This window comes from Coenobita brevimanus, unplaced genomic scaffold (assembly GCF_032717465.1).
Source record: "Coenobita brevimanus isolate Jiangsu-jjx unplaced genomic scaffold, ASM3271746v2 jjx.HiC_scaffold_2611, whole genome shotgun sequence".
Lineage (NCBI taxonomy): Eukaryota > Metazoa > Arthropoda > Malacostraca > Decapoda > Coenobitidae > Coenobita > Coenobita brevimanus.
In genome coordinates, this window is record NW_027643557.1 from 66,757 (window position 1) to 82,586 (window position 15,830).

Consider the following 15,830-nt stretch of genomic DNA (forward strand, 5'->3'; position numbering starts at 1 on the left):
GTCTTTACTGTGATATAAAGGTAAGCCTATATAATATCTACTGCATATATATATATATATATATGTATCATCATCATCATCATCACCAACCGTTGAATGTCCACCGCAGGACCGGCCTATCCCAATAGAAGTATATATCTATATGTGTGTACTGTATGTATCTATCTATCAATCAGTCAATCAGTCAACCTATCTATCTATCTATCTATCTATATAATATGTACATAGAGAGAAAGTAAGAGAGATATCAGAAGTCCCATTGAGTGATGAGCAGGGTGGCTTTAGGAGTGGCAAGGGATGTGTGGATCAAATATTTGCAGTGAGGCAGATAGTGGAGAAGGCTTTTAAGAAGGACTATAAGGTGTTTATGGCATTTATGGGTCTGGAGAAAGCATACGACAAAGTAGACAGAGAAGGAGTGTGGAAGGTTTTGCACATGTACAGTGTAGATGGTAAGCTGCTAGGTGCCATCAAGAGTTTTTATGATGGTAGTGAGGTATGTGTAAGGGTAAATGGGCATGTAAATGAATGGTTCACGATCATTGTGGGCGTGCAACAAGGTTGTGTGATGTCCCCATAGTTGTTCGATATATATGTGGATGAGGTGATGAGAGAAGTAACAATACGAGTGATGGAGAGAGGGATGGCATTAGTAATGAATGATGATGAACGGAATATGGTATCTCACATTTGTTGTACGCTGATGATGCAGTGCAACTTGCAAATACCGGACAAGAGCTTGGTAGACTAATGCAGAGTTTTGCTGATGTCTATGAGCATCATGCCTTGAGAGTAAACATAAAAAAGAGTAAAGTGATGGTAATCAAGTGAGAAGGTGACTCTTAGTGTGATATTTAAGTGAATGGAGAGAGACTGAATTGGTGAGAGAGTTCAAATACCTGGGTACAGTGACAGAAAAGAGAGGAAAACGTGCAAAAGAAGTGGAAAGTAGAGTGACAAGGAAGGAAGGTAGCTGGTGCTATGGAGGCCTTGATAATAAACAGAGGCTTGAGTGTTGCTGCTGCACGAGGCTTACGCGAAGGAGTGTTAGTGCCAGTTTTAACATATGGATATGAGACTATGGTGTGGCATGAAAGTGAAAAGTCAAAAGTGTGAGAGCAGTGGAGATGAGACTGCTGAGGAATGTGTGTGGAGTAGAGAGAATGGATAGGATATGAAGTAATGTGACTCGTGAAGGATGGAGAGTGAGGGAGTCTGTGGACACCAGAATTGTAGAGAGTGTACTGAGATGGTATGGTCATGTGGAGAGAATGGATAACAATAGAGTGGTGAAAAAGGTATATCTGAGCAAATTTGAAGGAGGGAGGAGGTGAGGTAGGCCAAGGAGAAGATGGAGGGATGGTGGATGAATGTGTAAGGAAGAGAGGTATGGAAGTTGGTGAGGCTGGGGACTGACAAGAGATCAAGATGGCTTGGTAAATGTTGTGAGAAGAAGTGCATGATCAGTCATTTGGCACCCCTTTTAAACGTGACAGCGTTGGGATTGGCTCTATCGGATACATTTATGTGAAGCTACAGAACCTGGTGAAAGTTTTTGGCATATCAGATAAAGCCAGGATTCCAGGGGCTTGAATGATGAATGAATGGAAGCATGGCCCATTGGAGTGGGCAAACTTGGACTGTCTGGATGTTGCTACTCCTCACCCTGCCCTAGGATGGGAAAGGAGGTCCAGATGATGGTGATGACGGCATATGTATATATATATATATATATATATACTGTATATATATTTTTATTTATATATAGATGCCTGATATATATATATATGTATCTATCTATCTATTGCCAGACACCATAATCCCTTAAGGGGTGGCCATTTGACTTTGAGTTATTTGTTTTACAGGGAGAGGCACTAACCTTCCACCAACCCACTTGACACGTAGGGAGCACGTATGGTTTGGTTATATGGTTACCACCCAGTGTTGTAAGTGGTTTCTTGGCTTACAGGAAACCATTTGGCTTGTCACTCAATGTAAAGCCACCTGTAAAGGAAAGAAAAGCAATAAGAAGTGACAGGAAAGATGGGAGAAATAGGAAGAGAGGAGGGCAGGTACAGAAAAAGAATAAGGCTAAGGAAGACATAGGCAGCACTACATCAAGTGAGTGGATGATTGTTGCCAGCACCAACCACCAATAATAACCAATAAATAATAACCAGTAATAAATAATAAACAATAAACAATAAATCAACGGAAATACATAACATACGAACATCCTAAATATTTCGGGGGCTGAATGTTTACAAAATTTCGGCAAGGACACGGAAAAACCCGACATCCTTTAAATATCTGCAAACAACAATATTCTCCCACCAAACTACACTTATTTATCTCCACTGCCATGTATAAGAACAGTAAGCAGAATTAAGTGGGGAAATTAGCTGTAAGTAAGGAATATATGGAGGCAGAGCAGGATACTTAACTTACTACGCCAGCCATCTTCGACGTCAAATCTTACAAGGATGCCAAATATCATCTCAATACAGCCACTTTCCCTCACATGCGTACACCCAAATAATCTCTAGTTGCTTCTCTAACACCAATGAGTAGAATTATGTCAGTAAATTAGATGGAAGCGCCGAAAAACGAATCCGGTCAGAATACCTAAGCTAGCCTTCTTCGACGTCTGTTCTTCCATTTACACCACCATTCATTCAATCACCTCAAAACATGAATATTTCTTTCACATACTTACTCTCTAGTACGCTCCATTAACTTATTTAATATTAACGAGCAGAATTATGCACGTAAATCAGATGCTAGAGGTAAAATCATGGAAGTGGACCAGGATACTCACGAAGCCAGCCTTCTTCAACGTCTGCTTGGAATTTGTTGCCCTTTCTGATCACGAAACACGAATACTCACTAGAAATGCTCACCTCTATGTTATCTCCAATGCCATATCTAATCTTATCCCTCCTAAATGTTCTCTTGAAACATCCAAGTTTATAGTAAACAATATAAATATTTTTTTTTTTCACGCCACGGGTAGGATAAAGAAAGGTAAATGCGTAATCAACGGGTTAAGCATGGTTTATTTGTAGTTGTGGTATGTGGTGGTTTAGAGGTTAGAATGCCCCATATGGAGTGACAGAATTGCATAAGTTCTATCCCCAAGTGGTGACTGGAGGCTTTTTAGTCATGTAATGCCACCAAGGGAAGCTAGCTGGTTATCTACCCTTAAATGTACTGGACTGCAGTGAGCTAAGTGGCAAAGTAGGACATTCCTACATCCCCACACTCTCTCTCACAGCATTTTTTCATGACTAGTGTAATTTTGAAGTTTCCTCTTATTGTTAAAACAGCATTGAGAGTGGGGAGAGGGCAATTTTGGGTCAGGTTAAAGTGAGCTTAGTGCAGTGCTAAAGAAATCATCAGTAGGCTGTGGGATGGGTGGGGGAGAGGGCACCAAATGTACATAGTTTAGGTGAGGTAAGCAAGACTATGAATCTGTATGCCTGTCAGTCTGTCTCTCTGTTTAGTTATCAGTCTAGCTGTTTATCTATTTGTCTGTCTCGAGATATCTTAATACTGTAAATGATCACCACAAATGGATCACCTCTGTGTTACCATATCCTCTGCCATTTGGTTGCCCTTCATCCAGTTTACACCTTTTCTGAAATCTCTCTCCATTCCCTCCTTCCATCTCATCATCAGTCTCCCCCTTCCCCTCCCACACATGCACATTTCCAGCCAGTCTCTTACTTAGTGATGGCCAAGGTAAAGATGCAAAGAAAGTGGTTGAGGAGGCGAAGGGGAAGACAGGAGGAAGCAGCTCCTGTGAGAAGAGTGGAGAAATTGCAAGATAGTGAGAAAATGACAGAGTATAAGAGCATAGTGGAAGAAAGATTGGGAAGGTATGAGCTAGAGCAGATGGAAGGGGTGGAAGACGTATGTAAGATATTCACGGAAGAGATAGGCGCAGCGTGTAAGGTGGTTTGTGGAGTGAGGAGGAGATCCAAGGGTGTACAAGGGACAGCATGGTGGAATGATGAGGTGAAACGAGCTGTGGAACAAAAGAAGAAGGCATATGGTGAATGGTTGGTGAGTAGAGGTAGGGGAGAAGATGAGAGAGAGAAGAGAGAGGTATATGTGAGCAGGAGAAGGGAGGTTAAGAGACTGGTGAAGGAGAGTAAGAAGAAAGTGGATGAAGAGTTTTGGAGGAATCTGAGTGCGAAATGGAGGGAGAGTAAGAAATTGTTTTGGAAGGAGGTAAAGAAAGTAAGGCAGTGTGAAAGGGGAAATAATAGGGGAGTGAAAGATAGGAATAATAGATTGTTGGTGGAGAAGAGAGAGAAATTGAGGAGATGGAAGGAGCAGTTTGAGGATTTGTTGAATGTAGAGAGTGAGAGCAGTGTGAGTATAAGTGGATGGGGAATGGCTGGGAGAAGAAGAGATGAGAGGAGGGAGCAAGAGATCAGTAGGGCGGAAGTAGTGGAAGCGATGAAGAAGATTAAGCTGGGAAAGGCCCCTGGAATTGATGGAGTGTGTGGTGAAATGCTTAGGTATGGGGGTGAGATTGTTGTGGAGTGGATATGGAAGTTGTGTAGATTGGCTTGGGAAGAGGGAAGGGTTCCAGAGGACTGGAAATCAGGTATAATTGTTCCTTTATACAAAGGAAAAGGGCAGAGAGAATTATGTGGTAACCATAGGGGTATTTGCCTACTTAGTGTGACTGGTAAAATATATGGTAGAATACTCATTGATAGGGTTAGGCATATGACAGAGGAGCTAGTTGGAGAAGAACAAGGGGGATTTAGGAAGGGAAAAGGGTGTGTAGATCAGATATTTGTTCTAAGATGTTTAGTGGAGAAGTATCTAGAGAAGGGAAGGAAAGTGTATGCTGCCTTCATGGACTTGGAGAAAGCTTATGACAGAATAGATAGGCAAGGTATGTGGAAGGTATTAAGAATATATGGAGTGGAGGGGAAATTGTTGAGTGCTGTGAAGAGTATGTACGAGGGAGCTAGGGCTACGGTGCGAGTGGATGGTGAGCTGAGTGAGTTCTTTGATCTCAATGTGGGACTGAAACAGGGGTGTGTGATGTCTCCATGGCTGTTTAATATATATATGGATGGGGTTGTAAAGGAGGTGCAATGTAGGGCAGTGGATGTGGGGCTGGCCCTAATGAATGAGGGTGAGATTTGGAAGCTTCCGGTGTTGCTGTTTGCTGATGATACAGTATTGTTGAGTGAAGATGAATGGGAGTTGCAAGGTTTGGTGAATGAATTTGGGACAGTGTGTAGGAGGAGGAAGCTGAAAGTTAATGTAAACAAAAGCAAAGTTATGGTGTTTGAGAGGAATGAAGTCACAATATGTACAGTGAGGTTGGATGGTGAGGATATGGAGAATGTGAGTGCATTCAAGTACTTGGGTAGTGTGATGAGTAAGGATGGAACTTTGGGGGATGAAGTACGTGAAAGGGTACAGCAGGGAAGGAAGGTTGTTGGTACACTGAAAGCAGTGATGAGAAATAGGGAGGTGAGTATGGAAATTAAGAAGTCACTGCATGATGGTATTGTGATCCCTGCCCTGACGTATGGAAGCGAGGCGTGGACCTTGCAAGAGGGGAACAAGTCAAGAGTGAGAGCAGTGGAAATGAGTTACTTGAGAGGAGCATGTGGAGTGACATGGAGGGACAGGTTGACGAATGAAGAAGTGACGGAACGTTGTGGGGTAGATGTGGATGTGGTTGAGAAGATTAGGAGAAATACACTGAGGTGGTTTGGACATGTGGAGAGAATGGAGAATGAAAGACTGACTAAGAGGGTGTATGTAGGTGAAGTGAAGGGAGGGAGATAGAGGGGTAGACCGAGGATGAGGTGGAGGGATGGAGTTGAGAGGTATATGAGGGAGGGGGGGGTGAGTTGGGAGGAGGGTAGTCAAATGGTAGGTGACAGAGTGACTTGGAGGCATTTTGTCTGTGGCCACCCTTTGCGGGATTAGGGCGTCGGGCTATAGATAGATAGACTCTTACTTTCTGCTCCTCCACATGGCCAGACCATCTCAAGAGTATTCCTCCTAATGCTTTCATGCACATCATCATTAGCACCACAACTTCCTTTCACTTTATCATTTGCTGTTGCTTATGAATTTGCTTGTAATTTTAGCAAACCTTATTACAAGGATGTCAATACCTCATAGTTATTATTATTGTTGCTGTGGCATGTTAGGTGTACCTGTTATTCCAAAACCTTAAGCAGATGAATCCCAAATGGTGATGATGGTATTAATGATATTTTTTCACAGGTTGAGTGAAATGGCACATTGGAGCAGGTGGCGTACCAGAGCCATGTGCGAGTGGATCCCAGATGACGATGTAGGGAATTGTAGTTTGGGCCAGGGAACTGAGTTGGTAGGATGTGCTGTGGGTAACCCAGGGATTCAGGTTCAGACAGGCCCAAAATGGGCACAAAACAGGAGGGTTTGGCTCTTCTGTCAGTGTTCAGGTTTGGAATTTTCATCATTTTGTTCCCTCTCCAAATAATTGCAGCCAAACCTAGATCTAGGTATAGCATGGTTAAGGATAGCATAAAATTTCTGAGTGCTATAGTCCTTTCACCGCAAGAAGTCCGTTCAGGGTGGGGCCCACCTGGTGAATCACCTCTAGCGATGCTGCCCAATCAACCGTAGTGCCTCTCTCTCTGTTATTTCCCATCTATGTGCTATTTGAAATTGTTTTTTATATTCTGTATATAGTAAAGGAAGCTATATAGTACATTGAGTATCACTTTTTAGAATTATAACAACGATTTGAATGAATTATATGACACGTGGCAGCGCTTATTTCCCATGTTGCCACGCCGAGGTCGGCGAGTGACCCAGGGTCACTCCCTGTCTAGCACAACAAGACATAGCAGCTGAGCATTTCATAGAGTCATTCTTCGTCAATATAACAGAAAGTTCTGATGACGAAGAAGATTATGATTAAAGATCAGAGAGAGGATTAGGCCTATAGGGGAAACCTCTTAAAAATAAAACGCGCCTAGACTTTTACCTCATAGGTGGTGTGGAAAAAAAGTTGAAAATGAATAATAAATATATATATATATATATATATATATATATAGAGAGAGAGAGAGAGAGAGAGAGAGAGAGAGAGAGAACAATATACATATATATATATATATAGAGAGAGAGAGAGAGAGAAACAGGTGAGATGGGGGTAGGTAGGGAGACAGAGTGATAATCCGATAATTGGTGGTCAAATTGGCAACGTCGCACTCGGGGGAATTCCAACTTCTGCCACACCCTGAACGGACTTCTTGCTGCGAAAGGAGTATAGTGATATCCATGCTGCTAGATCTTTGGCAACTTCCCTATGAGCTGGATAGTGAGGTATTTCCCATATTTTTGTGTACTGTACTTTATTATTTAGTAACTGGAATACGAAATGCTATAGAGTTCTGTCTGAGCCTCAGATAAATGTGTGATTTTTGTAGGCCAAGTATTAGGTGCCCAGAGACTGTGAATTATTTATTAATGAGTTGAAATGACTTTGCAATTCAGTACTTCTTAGGGCTATGTTGTGAGTAAATGTTCACGTAGTTGCTTTGTGAGGCACAATGATGTTGATGCAGTGATGATTTTCATGGTTAGAGTTACAGTTATTCATGCTTACTGTATTTGTTACAGTGCTTTTTCTTCCATGTTATCCCTACAATAAGTATTATTTTGAGCAGACCTATGTGTCTGTAGTGCCATGTGTTATTCTGTTATTACTTGAGATGCTGAGTGTTGTAACTCATGTTTCTTTATTATGAGACCTTCCTGATCATGTGAAGGGATTACTTGCATTGGGAGGAATAGTTATTCATTATTCATATTAACTTCTAGCGGGTCCCAGTGTGGAGGTCGAAGTACCTGAGGGAGTCAAAGTTCAAGTGTGGAGGTCTAAGCACCAGTGAGTGAGTCAAGGTCCCAAGTTTGGAGGTCAAGGTCAGCAGTGGCAGAGGGCTGGACCAGTGAAATTTGTGCTCAGAGGGACAATTATGAAGAAACACATTGGACTGGGACAGAGGAGCTAAATTTTGTGCATTTGATATTGGGACCATATAGGTATATATTTTTTGAACAATGTTCCAGTTGATTCATGTTTAATCTGTAAAGCAAGTAGCTGGGGAAGATTTCTACTTTTTGGTCTTGTTAATACACATTCCCTCCCACTCGAACCTTATTGTTTGTATAACCCTTGAGAACTGGTCGTGTAGAGCTTACCTAGTGGTTTATTAATGTACGACTTAGAAGCATTCTGGGAAACTGCAAAGGTTGGGCTTGGGTTGGCCTAGTTGGAGACTGGCCCAGTCATCTTGGCATGCTACCACTCTTAACTTGGCCACTTGAAATGTAATAAACGCAACCGAAGAGGCCGTTAATGGGAGAGAGTCTCCATCAATCTGAGTTCCTGACTGTTTCATCACACATTGGTCATCAATAGTGACTTGTTTTCTACCCCTTATGACCATGTAAAAGTCTGGATCGCAGAGGTGACAGTACATCCTTCTAGAACTCTCTCCATTACCTTCATTTTCTGGTCTAAAACTTTATGCCTCTATAATTAAGTGTGACCTTAGGGTTAAGGGACTGAACAGGGAGGCTGCAATGGATCTTGCAGCGTGGAGAGCCGCCATTAGGTGTCCAAGGCCGACACATGCAAGCATGTTGGAGCCTTTAAAAACGAAACGAAACGAATTTCTTCTTTCCAGGGCATCACCCTTCCCCTTGTAGACATTTACAATTACTGTACACTCTTCAGCTAATCATCTGGGAAAACACACTCAGTTATAATCGTATTTATCAGGTCAGTTACTAACCTTGCTTCTGTATCTCCTGAGGCTTTCAGTGTTTCAACAGTCAACCCAGACACACCTGGTGCCTTCCCCACCTGCATTATTATTATTATTATTATTATCATTATTATTATTATTATAATTACTGTATTATTATTAAATAATTATTATCAGGAGCAGGCTGTAGTATGGTACCAGCCTGTGAGGGCAGTACTGTACTCTCAAGGAAGGTGGAAAAGCTGGTGATAGGGAGAGCTGGAGCTCCCCCTTGACATTTTTCAGTGTCACTAACATAGAGGGTAGGCCAGCATACTCTGCCAAACATTTTTATAACTACCTGCTCTTCACTGCTATACATGCACTTTATGCATCATACCCCATACCCTACAATGACACAGGTTGGTGCCAGTAAGGGCATGTGGCCGGAAAAGGACATCTAGGGGTTAGAACGCCCAGTCAGAATGACATCCATGCATGGCTTTGTCCCCAAGAAGCAACTGGATTTTTTTTTTTTTTTTTTTAACACCACCAAGGGATGTAGACAGGTCATCTACCCTTACATGTATTGGACTAGGTTAGCCTAGCCACAGGATCCTACACTGTGAAAGAAGTATGATGAGATTGTATTTTTTATGATAATAGATATGTAAACTATTGTATCCATCTAAGAAGAACAGTAGTAGTAGGTGTACAGTACAACCTTTCAGATCCAAAATGCCTAGGTCCAAAGGCTTTATGCAAAATGGAACATTTTGGAAAGTGGAATCATAATGGCAGCTGTGAGAAATGACTTGTGAAACAAATAATGTAGTCAAGGCAATTGAGAACAATAAGTAAACTGAAGCACTTGGATTAGTAACTTATTATCTGCTCTTAAACATGTCCACAAAAGAACTCAGTCTTCAGTTATGCCTTGAATGTGTGAGGACATGATATCAACACCCCTCTATATTATGAAAAAATATTTTGGAAATTGGATGTTCGGATTTGGCAGGTTGTACTGAACCAGCAGTAGTAACCATAGGCTTATCTGAATGTGAATTTGGTGGACTGCTGGCACCAAAACTGGTCTGGGGGAAAAAGAGGGTGGTGAGGGACATAATTTTGTATTACCTTGTACTGTAGTTAAGCCACATGATTATATCAGTCCCACCACACAAAGGAGTCCCTCTTAGCATCATGTGTACAGTACGAAAGACTCCTTAGGCAGACTTGTGTTAAAGCGAACAAGTAATGATCAGAATACACTTGCAGAGTTACTAAACAGTGGACACCAAACATAGCCCAAAGTCCTTTCATCCATCCATCTATCATCCAATCCTACATTGCCCAATAAGGAGCATAGGAGCCCGGGGCTAGGGAGTAGGTCCCGACATTTAAGATGAGAGTGACCAGCCTCACTCATCCCTGAGTGGCATTACATGAGCAATCAACCTCAACCACCCCTAGGATATAAACCTTAACTGGCTCAATCCAACTGGACCAGTCCTTTAGTACCCCTTGAGAAGCGTAGGAGTATGAGGCTAGTGTTTTCAGTCCAGACATTTAATGGCAGAGTGACCATTGGTTCATGTATATCTGATCTGATCTTGTTGCTCCTGATTTACAGGATGAGTTGAATGGAAACGTTTGTAATATTTTCAAACATTGCTGCCTGATATGGGAAAAGTTCTGATAATTTAGCGTGATCCCTGACTTATGAGAGGACTGGCTAAGTGTATGATACAGTATAAAAAAATTGTACAGTATATACTTTCAGATGGATTTATGATCAGTTTTCTGCCATAGCTGTGATTTCTTTTCTTCAAGTTGGATGAGGAGAAGAGAGAACTGAATTTAACCCATGTCTCTTAGTTATGAGATGAAATTGATCCTAAGGCTGTTGTGAATCCCTCATAAGATTTATAGCCCTTAACCCCATGTACCCCATAAGAATTAAAGTAAGGTGGAATAGGTTAAACTGAGGTAATATTGAGCTGGTTAAATTAAATGTTATATGTAGTAAGTTAAGTCTAGTAGGTTAAACTAAGTACAGTAAGTTGAGTGTTGTAGGTTAAAGCAAATAAGTTAGAATGAGTATATTAATTCTGTTATGTTAAATCAAGTAGAGTTCATTAAGCCACTGTGATTCAGAAGATCAGATCTGCCAGGCATTGGCTTTGAGACTTGACCCATTAGAGTGAGGGTCCCATCATACTGAAGGAGTTAAATAAATCATGGACCCCGTTCCCTGTGGCCACAAGAGAATTTTCTCATAAGCCCTTCAGAATTACTGTATTATGTAGCTATATCAATTTTCAGAAGTTTTGACATTTTTGAGGCAATCATTCTACCTCCTGACTGTATTTCACTTACTGTTCAATTTTAAGGTCTTTTAGTAATGTCTTTTATGTAACATTTCTTCATGCTGCTGTTTCCTTTTTATTGCCATGTCTTCTTGATTCCATTTCATTATATAATTCAGTGTCATGGCCTGTATTACTTGGCGATTGGAGTTTGTTATGTAGTTCATTTTGGGAGGGCCATGGTGTAATTTGATAATGGTAGATTAAATATAATATTGGCCATCACTTTCCTGAAAATCTTGCACCTCAAAATTTGTCAATGAACCCCTGCATAAAACTTCCAGCATTTAATCAGATAATCATAGTACTGTATGAATTACTAATATTCATGAAATTCACCCTGTTTTACCTCAAAGCGTATGTGTGGTTGATATGACCCTTCTGGCTCAATAGTCGATATGGAGAGAAGTTTTATTGTAGGAGGCGATTTGTTTGTGGCCACCCCAAACGGGATTGAGGTGTCTGGCAATAGATAGATAGATAGATAGAATATAGCCAGCTCTATTGCCTGGTGATATTGGTGCCACCAAGTGAAGGCACCCCTCTCCAGCATCAACCAGAACCTAATTCTCAATACAAAGAGGGGTGAGGTATGATTCAGCAGCAGGTAAGAAAAAATAAATAAATGAGGGACCTGGGTCACTCATACAGTTCAAATACCAGTTTGTGGTTGCTTAGAATGAGTCATAGTTGTAAGGAAGGAGTAAGTCTCCTGGGTTACCATTCATACTGACAGCCAGTCTAACAACAATTGGCCATCAGCTCAATTACAAGAGATTAGGAATTTATGTTAGGATAGAATTAATGCTGTGTAGGCAATTTTGATCACCTTAGGAGTTCCCTTCACACTGTCTCTCTTCATATGATATCTCCTTGGTTACTAGTCTTATCATCTGTGCAGTCTTGCCACACTTGCCATCAACTAATCTGAAAGGGTTGGAGATCTCTCAGGCTAGAAAAAATAACTTGTAGACAGTTTTAATAATCTTCAGAGACCCCATTAGCCATTGTTTCCTCTGGTAGAACTAGGCCAGTAAGCAAGTTTAATCTCCTTTGGAAGAGTCTCCAAGTAGTAAAGAAGTAGATCAAGGCTTTAGCCACTCCAGTTCATGTACTCTTTCCTAAGCTGAATGATATTACTTAGAATTAACAGGATTAAAATACAATACCAGATGCCAAGACCCATGGATTAAGTATTTTATTTCAGTTTTTGCCCCTTCATTCTTTCCTCGTCTTTCTGCCTACGGGTGACTTTACACTCCCAATTCTGTCTTGCATTCCTTCATTCTTTCCTCTTCCTTCTGCCTGTGGGTGACTTTACACTGAGTGACAAGCCAAGTGGTTTCCTGTACACCAGGAAACCATAAGCTGGTGAAGGTTCATATCCAAGGGATGATTGGGGTTTATTGCTCACGTAATGCTTCTCAGGGATGAGTGAGGTTGGTCTCTCTCATCTTAAATGTCAGGACCAACTGCCTAGTCCCGGGCTCCTACGCGCCTCATGGGGCAACGTAGGATTGGATGATGGATGGATGGATGGATTTCAGTTTTAACCACACACTTGAAAGATGAACTGATTTTATTCATGCTTCTTTCAGATGATATTCAGCATGGGAAAGACTTTGAACTGGAGGGGTTATATCGTATCATTTATGAAGGTTCCAACATTCTTGCATGCATTGGCTTTGGTCACCTAATGGCGACTTTCCATGCTGCTCGATTGCAGTAGCTCAGTAGTAGCGCTTGCTCTTCACAACCATAAAGTTGACAGTTCGAGCCCCCACCAGGGTAGTGTATACGAGGTCTCTCCTTGCCCTTCAGAGCTATGTGGTCCATTGGCCCTAGCTGGTTGGAATTAGTCCTCTGGCAACCTCTGTGATCAGCCTCCTATCCCTGATGTCACACTCTATGACCTTGTTCCAAGCCATTTTCTGTGTCCAGTTGCCATCCTCCATCCTTTCAACATGCCCCATCATTCAATCTACCCCTTCTTATTACAGCACTGATACAATACTCTTCAGTCCTGTTTTTCCTCCATTAATCCCTTTAATACAGTACTATATGTCTGTCTCAAGTTAGATATGATGGTCTGGTGGTAGAAATAGATAGTAAAATGAGAATATAACTACATCTTTTGGATTACAGGGCACAAACTGCTCCAATGATTAGCCTTTATTCTTGCTAATTTAAGACTGTTATTCAGCTTGGGTAAGACTTTTCAAACTGGAAGGGTCACATTACAACCTTCAGGAACCTGTTCAGTAGGAAAGTAATTAAAGGTTGATAGAGCTTTTGGACTGAAGGTGTTAGGGACAGGCTTCATTAAGCCATTCTTGTTACCTTTAAACTATGTTAATCAGCAGAGGAGAGACTTTTCAAACGTCCCATATGACATTCTTTAACATGTGTAGGAGAGACACTGGATAAAGCCTGATTGGAGACATAGTATATTGAACTGGAAGGACTGCATACCTTACATCCTTCATTAACCATTGCTGCTACCTTTAAATAAGAATTATCATACTGAAGGTAATTACTAGTAGCCTTCATTAACATATTACTGTACTGTAATTAGGAGAGAGGTTTCATAAGTTGATTGGAAGTCAGGAGACAGCAGGAATATACCATTACTGTTGAGAGGGATGAATTTATGTGTAGGCTATGATATAGGAAGCATATCTCAGAATATGGATGTACAAGGTTAATCATATCTTGTATAGTACTTACACTTTCAGATTTGATAGCTTTTCCTTTTGTAATCTTTACTGAATGATGCAATCAGTTCATGATTACACATTATATAATCTCAGACTTCATCTGTGTCATTGTAGTTGGCTCACCTTGACAAATTTTAGTCCTTCTGCTGCTTAGTTCCTGTATCTAAGTGGCAGAATAAGACAGTATTATGGTTTTGCATCCTCCCCATAGATCTTCATTGTGATCTGCATGATAAGCTAGTCTTTATCTCTAGAAACAGCTCAGCATTCAAGGTGGAGAGATGCCAGGTTTTTGTCAGTTTAGGGTGGACATGTAGTCTGTATGGTTTGTCTTTATTGTTTTATGTCTTCATTATTATTATTAATATTATTTTTTACTGTAGATCAAATTTAGCGATTCATCTCTTCCGTTTATAAATCGGTACAACAGATAGGCTTTCTCAGTTCTCACCGAAGGTATGACCAATAAGTATTGTACTGTCTTCCTGTGCAGTGTATATTTTGTCATTTGTACTCTCATTATAAGTTTCATTAAAGAATTTGTATCATATGTTTAGTTTCTGTGTCACTCAGTGTGTTAAGTTTATGTAATATATGGTTAATCGTTTAAGACCTGCCGTTCGATAGCAGGCTAAGTTGCAGTTTTTACTTTCTCCCTTTATATAAGTAGCAACTGCTCTATATTCTTTCCATAGCACTTGTTCATGATTAGCATTAAACTGCAGGCTTAGGTATTCCAAGTAGCTCAGGAAATTTCGAGATATCTCCTCCTAAAGCGACATTAATAGGTACATGAAAATGTAGTTTAGTCTATGCATGTTGTCCAATTTCCCATTTTTTGTAAACATGTAAAGAAATAAAATACAGTAGAAGTTTTAGCCGCTAACCTTGTGGGGCCGCGGTAGCAGAGTCAGCATGGTGTTGGCCTGGTAATCAGGAAGACCCGGGTTCAAGTCCCGGTGTGATAGAGGTTTCTTTAAAATGTGGCTGAGGGAAGTTTGCGTAGCAGGCTTTCCTTAAAACCACAAGGCCCCATACTTGCACTTCAGCTCACATACACCAAGACACTTACACACACTACTACATACATACACACATCGACACACACAAGACACGTACACAGCCACCTTCACTCAGTAGACACACCACACACACAAGACACGTACACAGCCACCTTCACACCGTAGACACACCACACACACACACACGACACGTACACAGCCACCTTCACACAGTAGGCACACCACACACACACACAAGACACCTTCACAGCCACCTTCACACAGTAGACACACCACACACACACACAGAGGGTGGGACAGACACACCACAGGCAGACGGCAGACACAGAAGGGTATATACAAAACACAGGGAGTGAGAGAGAAGGGGGTTTTATTAAAAAGTCCAATTTTGGTATACCTCCTGTGGCAAAATTGATATAGCCCCCCCTTTAATATTTTTTGGATATTTTCATTTAGTGCCCCCCAGGCCCCAGACCCACTCGGCTGAACCAATTGTCTGGCGTCAGCTGGAACATGATGCTAGAGTTATGTCGGTCGTGAGGGGGTTAATGGTGACAGTATTGACACTGTCAGGCTCCTATGACTCACTCAGTCGAATAAAATCGTCTGAGTCAGCTGACATGGGGTACTAGAGTTGTCCCAAGCACCAGAGGGTTAAGAATCTTAACCCTTCTTAACCCTCTGGTGCTTGGGACAACTCTAGTACCCCATGTCAGCTGACTCAGACGATTTTATTCGACTCAGTGAGTCATAGGAGCCTGACAGTGTCAATACTGTCACCATTAACCCCCTCACGACCGACATAACTCTAGCATCATGTTCCAGCTGACGCCAGACAATTTGGTTGAACCAAATTGTCTGGCGTCAGCTGGAACATGATATACCAGAGTTATGCCGGTCATGCGGGGGTTATTGGTGAGTGTAGTAACTGTCAGG